Source organism: Melanostigma gelatinosum, assembly GCF_949748355.1.
Source record: "Melanostigma gelatinosum genome assembly, chromosome: 22".
Taxonomy (NCBI): Eukaryota; Metazoa; Chordata; class Actinopteri; order Perciformes; family Zoarcidae; genus Melanostigma; species Melanostigma gelatinosum.
This window is the reverse complement of record NC_136655.1, coordinates 2,418,989-2,428,750: the sequence shown is the minus strand read 5'-3', so window position 1 is coordinate 2,428,750 and position 9,762 is coordinate 2,418,989. Positions and strand designations below refer to the sequence as shown.

At 48.0% G+C, this 9,762-nt stretch overlaps 1 protein-coding gene across 5 annotated transcripts in view; it reads left to right on the top strand.

Moving 5' to 3' along the window:
* The first annotated feature begins 887 nt into the window (after positions 1 to 887).
* Positions 888 to 9,762, top strand: part of celf2 (cugbp, Elav-like family member 2) — a 130,358-nt gene continuing 121,483 nt past the window's right edge. For all 5 annotated transcript variants that reach the window (XM_079294616.1, XM_079294617.1, XM_079294614.1 and 2 more), the window contains exon 1: positions 888 to 919. The gene's annotated coding sequence lies outside the window, so the exon portion shown is untranslated. The remainder of the gene's footprint in view (positions 920 to 9,762) is intronic.

The following is a 9,762-nucleotide window of genomic DNA, read 5'->3' as shown; positions in this document are numbered from 1 at the left end:
TGTGTGTGTGTGTGTGTGAGGGGCAGGATAACAGGATGAGTGTTCTGTGGTCGGAGATGAAACAGACAAGAGTGTGTCTTTGAAATGCAAAGAATGGCGTTTGCGGTGATTGGCCCCTGTGTTGAGGAGGAGCAAGGAGGTTTTTCTCAGCATTTCATCATAACACACACACACACACACACACACACACTGGTTATTAATGACAGCATTGTTAATTCATTATTCATTAATTTACCTCTGACATAAAACCCGGGCTAATTCGGTGCAGCCCTGAGCTCTGGAGGATCGTGTCTCTGTGTTGCATTCAGTGTAATGCTGGCTCTCTCTCTCTCTCTCACACACACACACACACACACACTCACACACACACACACACACACACAGTGTCTAGTAGTGGGGGCTTGGGGACCAATTTATTTACATGCAGTGGAAGAGAAACAGAGGATTGGAGGGAGGGATGAAAGAGAAAAGGGAAGAAGAGAGAAAGAGGAAGCAGCAGGGAATTACAGAGAAAACCCAGTGGAACGAACGAGTTCCTCAACTGTTCCCAAGGACAGACTCCACCAATTTACTGTTCCGATGGCTCAGTGTGTGTCTGTGTGTGTGTGTGTGTGTGTCGCCATTGTCTTGTGATGTGTGTCATCTTTACAGAAGCACTGCCTTCATCGCCGCCCAACAGTTTCACTTCCGCTGTTGAAAAGTAGCGAAACTAAAGTCAGATCTTCATGGAAGCAGCAGACGTCGACGGGCATCATGTACAAATGATGCAATCGTACAATTGATAACAAAATAAATAATGCATTGTCCCCATAGCCAGACTGTATTTTCATTCATTGTTTTTAGTTTTGCTGTTTTAGTCAACGTCTTTCTTCTCCTCTTGCAGGCAGGACGCCAGCGACCTCTCCGGGGCGATTCAAAGGTAGAGTTCCACATCTCTTCTTCTTTCATTCCCTCATTCCCTCTCTCCTTCCCTTCGGCCTCGTCCTCGAGGAGGCGCGCAGCGTCTACCTTCGGGCTTCGGCCCGAACGCCGACTTCATCAACGGCCACTTCGCTCTCACTGGAGCGGCTGCTGGCGATGTTGCTGGGGGGGGTCCGGGGGCGAAGTGGAAGGACAGGAGGAAGACGAGACTCGCTGGTGTGTTGAGAGAGTCAGAAACAAAATGGAGAGAGAAAAAGGGGAAATTGGAACGAGGAGAGATGTGACGCGGCTCAGATCTACGAGGGTCATTAAACTGAACCCTTTGGCGACAGAGCGACACATCAAGCAAGGAGAGCGAGAGGACGGTTTAAATAAGGGCCGGTCTTAAAATAGCAGGACCTATTTCTCATCGGAGGCAGAGGATGAACAGCATCACTGCACCCCCGTTCATTCCACCACGGAGGGAGACAGCAGACAGAAAGAGCGCCGACACTTTCCCACCTGTTTGATCCATTTAACATCACATGAACCTCATAAAGAGTTATGCTGCACCTACAACTTCATGATCTGGATTATAATCACCGATAATGCTCAACGCTCGTTAAATAGTACAGTTAGTGTGAACCAGTGCAAGGAGCTAATAATAGAAGGCGTCATAAACATTTACAGAATTCATAATTCTTCAGCAGCTGTAAGTACGGCCATTAACCATCATCATTAGTTTGCTTGTTCGGATGATGTTATTGAGCTTTTCTACACTGAAGGAAATATTCAACAACATTATATTTATTCTATAATAGATTATAATGCGAGCGTTCCTCCGGGTACTCGCTGAGATGAGTAGATCCTCTTTTCTTCAGGTACTCTTATTCATTTGACCGGACAAATAGACTTTGACGGGATTCTCAAACCATCAGATCAAACACGACAAAAACACAAATGTTGCTCTCGAAACAATACAGCGGCAGCCCGATGAAAGGAGGCGACGTGTTCACCGTGATGGATCCTCAATGAGCCGCCTTTAAGTCTCCGCGAGACGATTTTTCATTCTGTAATGAAATGAGCCGAATCTAATGGTGAGAAATCCATTTAACAACGTTCCGTGTATTTGGGAAATCCCCAGCAGTGATGTAAAGAATATGTGATGTTGATGGGCCGAATCAATCCCCACCACGAGGTATTCCTTTAAACACCTCACATTCACTCTCTCTAGTCATCGATTCAACCTCTAAATAAGTACTCGCTGCTGCTGTCAGTGCAGTAGAAAAGGGATAAAACGTTGATGTATTATTTTATCAAAACATAATTGTATGATATTGATTTTGTAATCATAGAATGAAGGGGAGACACTACGGCAAACCTTTTGCTGTATTTCGCTTCCATAACATCTTCGTCATCTTTCAGACGAGTGCAAAGAAAACATTCAGGTGTTCACCAACAGTTACCATTAGATACTGCCTCATTTGCATATTTAAACATAATATTCCAGAAAACTTGAAGCGATTGACTTGATGCCAGCGTTCAACTGGGAAAGTTTCACGGCGATGATATTTATTTATTTCTGTTACTCGACTCACCTTGGGTGTCTCCCCTAAAGTCGCGGTGCAGAATCTGACGAAACCCGCCGGTGTTCAGGCGAACGCAGCAGATCAGAAGCGAGATCCGGCACAGAGCGAGATCCGGCACAGAGCGAGATCCGGCAGAGAAGAAGAAGCACAACACGGCACGGAGAGAAAATGAAGAATCAGGCAGAATAGTTTGCTTTTGTTTTTCTCTCTGATTGGAGGAAACAGGCGAGGCTGTGCACGAGCTCACACACACACACACACACACACAGACAAATGATGTGTGTTACACACTAATCCGCCACGCAGCTGCGTCATTTCAGAGTGTGTGTGTGTGTGTGTGTGTGTGTGCGAGTGTGTTTACTTCCTCTCTCTGCCTTCATCACTATCACCACCACCGACCCCCCACAATCCCCTGCACACACACACACACACACACACACACACACACACACACACACACACACACACACAAAAGAGAACTAGGCGTATAATTTGCTCTCTCCTCCTCTGATGAAGCTCTCAGGCAGTTTGACTGACACCCGGCTCGTTATTTAAGTGTATGTGTTGGGCCAGGAGGAGGAAGAGGAGCTGGGAGGAGGAGGAGGAGGAGGAGGAAGGGGGAGGGGTGATGAGAAGAGGAAAAGTGGAAACAAGGGAGCTGAAAGAGAGGATGTAGGGTTGGAATCTGGAGGATGGATAAACGGAGGACAGGAAATGAAAACAGGCTTGGAAAGATGGAGCAGGGACGGAGGGAAGGAGAGTCACGGGAGTCGTAGGGAGCAGAGAAAAGACAGAACGGAGCTTAAAATGAGACAACAGCAGCAGTCGAGAGAGAAGAAGACAGCTTGGGAGGAGGAAGAGTCGGCGTGGTAACGGGGGTGATACAGAGTGTGTGTGTGTCTGTGCGAGTGTGTGTGTATAATTGCAGGTCTTTTGTGCTGATAATGTTCTTTGAAGACACACAGCTGATAATTAGCGAGCGTGGCTCCGCGGATGCCTTTCAGCATCGGTCATTATGAGCCGCAAACCCGCTATTGGCTCTGACATGACCTCCTGAGACGGCACGCACACACACACACACACACACACACACACGCACGCATACGTACCGCCCTCACGTGGTAAAAAATACACAAATCGGCATTAACAAGCGTTTATTAGCGTATGAATAGCATGAGCTCATGAGTGGAAAAGATACGGCAGCTCTCTAAAGGCCTCGACTTCCTCCTTGGCGCGAGGGCAGCAGGTGTGTGTGAGACACACACACACACACACACACACACACACACACACTTCCTGGTGACAGAGCCAGACACACACAGACAGAGGAGACTATAATTACAGGGATTCACACAATGTGGCGTCCCGGTACGCTGCGTCCGTTATTGCGTCCCCCCGGTTGCCACATGACAACGACGGTTCCCCCCCCCAAAAAAAGTATTCCCACATCTGAATATTTATGAGAGGATGAACGGGCCTTGCTGCAGGCACAAAACGCCGGCTGGAGTATTCTCCCTCCTCGTCGGTGGCAGTTATCAGTGTCAGAAGCTTCTTCCTGAACTCTAATTTATCCCCCAGTGACAAAAAAAACAACATTTCTACAAACGTCAGCATAACTGGCGTCATTGTGACAGCAACGGAGGAATCTGCTCGTTTGGCGCCAGAACTTCTGGTGAAAGGCGATGAGTCATGCGTTCTGCGAATCGGGAGAATGACGCAGATCTTCATACGAACACACGATCGCGATCTCACAGGCCTGAGACTCTAAATCAGACTATTTCTGTCCTGAGAAGGAAGAGGATGAAACACCCAACATCTCTCCTCCTCACATCTTTCTTCCTTCCTCCTTCACAGTGCAGGCATTTAAAACATATTAGATTGCTCTGGGCCTTTACACACCTTTGTCGTGACGAATCAACAACACCTGTGAATATTAATCGTCGGGGAGCTTTTATTGTGAAAAGTAAGAACACAATTGTACAATTATATCAACTCAAGGTCCACTTACGGCCCTTTGAAGCTTCCAGCTTTGGTCACTTTGGAAACCAGAACTATCTGCATATACGCTGCTAGAGGTAAGTAAGGAAACGTTTCATGTTTTTATGTGATTTGGGTGCATCGTCCCCCGTCATTTTCCCATCTGGCGTCTGGATTCAAACCTCCACACACGTCCCGTCTCTCCGTGCTCTTCCTGTTACGGCATTGAAAAGTGGGAATGAAATTCTCACCGGGGATTTTAATTGTGGGAGGCTGTGCTGGTGTCAAGCTCGCTGTTCATCCATTTTTCATCCAAACACATGAATTATGAAGAGCTGCTAATGATGGGGAGGGGCGGGGGGGGAGGGGCGGGGGGGGGGTGTCTGCAGAGAGCTGGACGGGCGTTTAGACATCTTTTCTTCTTTCATGTCTTCACAATCTGTCTTTTCTCCCTCAGGAACGTTTGCTTTGTCTCTGAGTGACACAGGATCAATCTGTGGACACGCCTCACACACACGGACACACACACACACACACACACACTCACACACACACACTCACTGACTGGGTGGCAGGTGAGCATACAGTGGCTCGGGAGGGACTTACTTCTTTGTGTGGGATTCAGACCATTGACCTGGAACACATTGGGTACTGAGAGAATAAGAACGATTACACACACACACACACACACACACACACCTCGTCTCTCAGCTCAGAGCCTTTATTGCTGCTGTTTAGGCCCTTCAATAACAGCAACAATAATAGTGATGATTGTTCTCATCATATTCATTGCTTTTGTAAAAAGAAAAAAATGTATTTTTATAAAATAATAACAATTTAAAAAATAATCGTAATATGCATTTTTATTATTATTACGAGTCATGCATAGTAGTATTTAATTGATTCTATTGATATTTTTATTTTTTATTTATGTTTATTTGATTTGTATCATTTGTAATGTATTATATATTTGTATGCATTTTTATATTCGTATTTTTTGTTGGTTATTATTAAATTATAATTACAACATTAATCACAATAATTCTTTAATTTGATTTAATTATTTATCTTCATGGCATTAATCTTCTTTGTATTCTTATTTATTCGTGATCTCACTTATTTCTTTAAATTATTTATTCACAAATGTTTCTATGATATAATAACTTAAATCGATGACATCACACATACATTTATTTCATTTCTTTGCTCCCAAGATGGCGGCAGCGCTCGAGGCTCCGCAGCCTGACCTTTGTTCCGTTGACGTCGCCGGTAAATCAATCCTCAAACATACACATGCGGACACACACTCTGTCACGTCCTCCTGAAACACTGCTGGCATGAGAGCCGACTCATCAAACCCACCGTCTCACACGCACGCACACACACACACACACACACACACACACACACACACACACACACACACACACAGCGGCATGGCCCCAGGGTTTTCTGGGATAGTGGAGTGTTTTTTCTTCCAGCTGATGCTCTCGAGGTGGGGGAGGTGGGGTGGGGGGGGGGGCTGAAGTCATGGGTGTGTCTTCTTCACATTCCATTGCGTCCCTAAAACAACAACATTTATTCATCATACATCATTTGCTGTTATTGCACATTCATCGTATTCCTGCCCTGATTGCGTGCTCGCGTGCTGTTGGGGGAACTCGTGTGACGGTTTTGTGTTTTTTTCCTCTTTCTTTGAGAGGCTCCAGATGGCTGAGAGACAGGTGAGCCAATTAGCGAGTCTCTACACAGCAACATCATCACACCGGCGGAGCACGACAGCCAAACACACGCACGCACACAGTAACACACGCGTGCACACACATGCACGCACACACATGCGCCTGCGTTCCACATGACTGCGCTGCGGTGTTAACAGCAGCGCCATGGCGCTCCGATGTGTCCCTCAGTCAGTCAATACGCCGCCACGAGCCCATCGATGATGTCGTGGATATGAAACTGATTTCACAACACGCGACGATGTCGGGAACGATGACGGATGATCCTCTGATTTTAGCTCATTACCGCGGCCGCCTGCGACACGCGGCGCCGTGCGCCTACAGTGCGGCACATTATGCGTGTTTGACGCGACCCAGAAAACGGGCATAATGAATGAATGCACGAGCAAATCAATTCAGATTTGAATTGATTTGCTCGTGCATTCATTCATTCATTCTCAAGGAGCCAGAAATATTTCAGCGAAAGCCTCGCTGATGTTCATTATAATTCTAATGAAGTCGGAATCTTCACAAAGGAGGAGGGAGACGCAGAAAGACGGCAAGTCTAAACACAACAACAGCAACGTCTATCTCTCTCCCTCCCTCCCTCTCTCTCTCTCTCTCACGTCATCTATTTTCGGTGCTGAATATTAGACGTGGAAAATTCACATTTTTACATAAATGAGGCATCAGCCGCTGTGGAAAACCCGGCCACACCTGACCTCACAGTCTCTACCTCTCCCAGTGTTCGATATGCGAACAATACCTGCACACTTATGCATCCTTACGATGCAACACACCCACGCACACACACACTCGCGCTGATTATTTGGATGCTCCTGTTTGTTTGTGTATTTTTCTTTTTGTTAGGGAGGATAATTGAGCAGCCATGACGGCTGCTTTCCCACCTAATGGAAGGGGGCAAATTAATCTCCCTGTGCTAATGTCTGCAAATGGAACAGGACCACTGCTGCCACCGACCTGCAGTGAGCGAGCGTGTGTGTGCGTGTGTGTGTGTGTGTGTGTGTGTGTGTGTGTGCGTGTGCGTGTGTCAGGTCGAGGCCGATGTCATATGATGGAGCTTGTTTGATTCATCTGAAGATATTTTCTTCTTCGTTCTCCTGGACCTCTGGAAAGAGTTTCAGAGCCCAAATGGTTTTGATGGTTGAGTCTTGTCGTGGCTTCGTGTCTGCTAACAGTGTTAGCTGTTGACTGCTAGTCCACACAACGTAACACAAGGTCGTGGTTATGTTCAAACGTGCAGCGATTCGGACAAACAAATGAAGACTTGCTGGTGAAAACAGCGTTTACAGCTGCATGGCATCGATGTGACGCAGCCTCGGCTCATGTTGGTACATAAACAGTGTTTTGTGGCGCGAGCGGGAGGCCGGGCGAATGTCATCCTCTTTCCCCATCTTAACAGCCGGTGATCCTGCAGCCGCCCTGCCTCCTCCGGTAAGCCTCTTCCCGTGGATGACCTCCAGGGAAGATTGTGTTGCTTCTGTCGGAGTACAGAGGAGTTGATTACGCGGCGGTGCCGGGGCTTTGTTCTAAGCGTTTGCCCGTCCTTGGCTTTTCAGAGAGAGAGAGAGAGAGAGAGAGAGAGAGAGAGAGAGAGCGAGAGAGAGAGAGATGTGGAAGAAGAAACAGAAGAGGGATCTTATCTGTCCCTCGGGGTCTCGTGTCCTTTCATTCCAGATTGTCTTGGTGACCCTCTGGCCCAGCCCGGTTTATCCCGACCCGCCGCCGCGTCGCTTGTTTACTGTCCCGTAATGACATCGTCAATGGCAACAATACGTCCGCTTATCGCCAGGTGCCGGCCGCCACAATGGCTGAATGGCGGCGCGATGGAGAGGCGAATTCGCCCCGTTGTCATCTTGAAGTCTTGGGAGGCGCTCTGCTACTCGCCCGTGTGTGCCGGTGAAAGATAAGAAGAATTCTTCATATCGCGCGGCTGATTGCGGAGTCTGTATCTAATGCAATTTTTATTTCTTACCCTCCACTTACCTCTTTCCCCTCCTTTTTCTTTCAAACTGCACAGTCAAGCATCTTTCTTCTCCTCTCTTTGGGGACAAAAAGAAATCTAAATAATTTATCTGTGTTTTGGTGCATTTTCCCGTCCTGTACTTAGAGGCAGAGAGGAGAGGGATGGAACAGAGACAGACAGGAGGAAAGGCAGATGAGTGGCTTTCTTTTTTCTGAATGGGATGAATGTGAGCAGCATGCTGAGGGGAGTAAGAAAAGGGAGAAAAAGGGATGGCGGGAGGGAGGTGGACGGGTGGAGAGGGGCCAAAGAAGAGCCTGCAGACTTTTGGTAATCCCTCTTTTATTAATATGAACAGAGCTGCTCACTACTCGTTAGGCCCCTCTGTCTGTTTCTTACATGTAGCCCCTCCCATTTGCCGAGCCGGTGAACCGCCAGTCAATTAAAGCGGGACCAGTCCGGCCTCCCGCCGCCCGAGTCCAGCTCCACCGGTCTTCTGATCCCGCTTGAAGTCGCGCACTTGCTGTTTGGCACAACAACAAATAAAAATGGCGTCCTCGCCGAAGCTCTGCACGTTACCATGACATCCTTCCCCCCCACCTTTACATCACTCAGTGCCCCGTAGCCAATGGGCATTGACCTTTCGCTGTCAGAGCGTGTTAGGGGGAGAGAGAGAGAGAGAGAGAGAGAGAGAGAGAGAGAGAGAGAGAGAGAGAGAGAGAGAGAGAGAGAGAGAGAGAGAGAGAGAGAGAGAGAGAGAGAGAGAGAGAGAGAGAGTAAAGCAGCCACTCGCTGGAACCAACAAACACAAATAGGTCATTCAATTGTAAACACAATTTACAAGCGACGGCGGCTGCTTGGTTTGAGTCGTGGCCTCAAGTTACTGCAATGTCAGCGCCACTGTGTGTGTGTGTGTGTGTGTGTGTGTGTGTGTGTGTGTGTGTGTGTGTGTGTGCGTGCGTGTGTGCGTGTTTCCTGTGAATGACAAAAACAAGATGCTGGTCTTCACAGGGCCTGATGTCACGGCTCAGCAGGGAGGCGACTGCAAACCTGTAAAATGCAGGATGGTGACCGGGGCCACACATCGCACACAGAGAGCGTCTCTGGACGGTACCAGGTGCCCCGCCCTGCAACCCCGAAGCTTATGTCTCTCCCAGACGCTGCCACACGTCCTCCAACGGAAACCCATCAACGCGGTTCATGTGCAGGCAGCAGGTTTAGAGCAGCAGGCAGATAGAGACGCTCAGAGTGGTCCGTCTTAGAAGAAACTCATTTTTATGTGGAAGTGCCAATTTTGCAGGCGACTGGGTGGGACCGCAGCGAAACGAGTCACGCTGGGGTGTGAAGAGCACTTCTGCAGATAAGTTGCGCTTGGTAGTGCACCTCTGAATTTCTGTAACTTTGCACTTCGACGTTCACCTGTAAATATGTATCGGCATTATTCCGAGCTCAGAGTCGCAGCATCCCGCGGTGTGAAACGTACTTCCCAGCCTGACGAGAAAAAGGACACGGCAGCGTTTTGAAAATCCCGGAAGATGATGTCAGGAAAAACTGCACGCAAACCCACTCAGAGGGGGAGGGAGGGAGAGAGAGG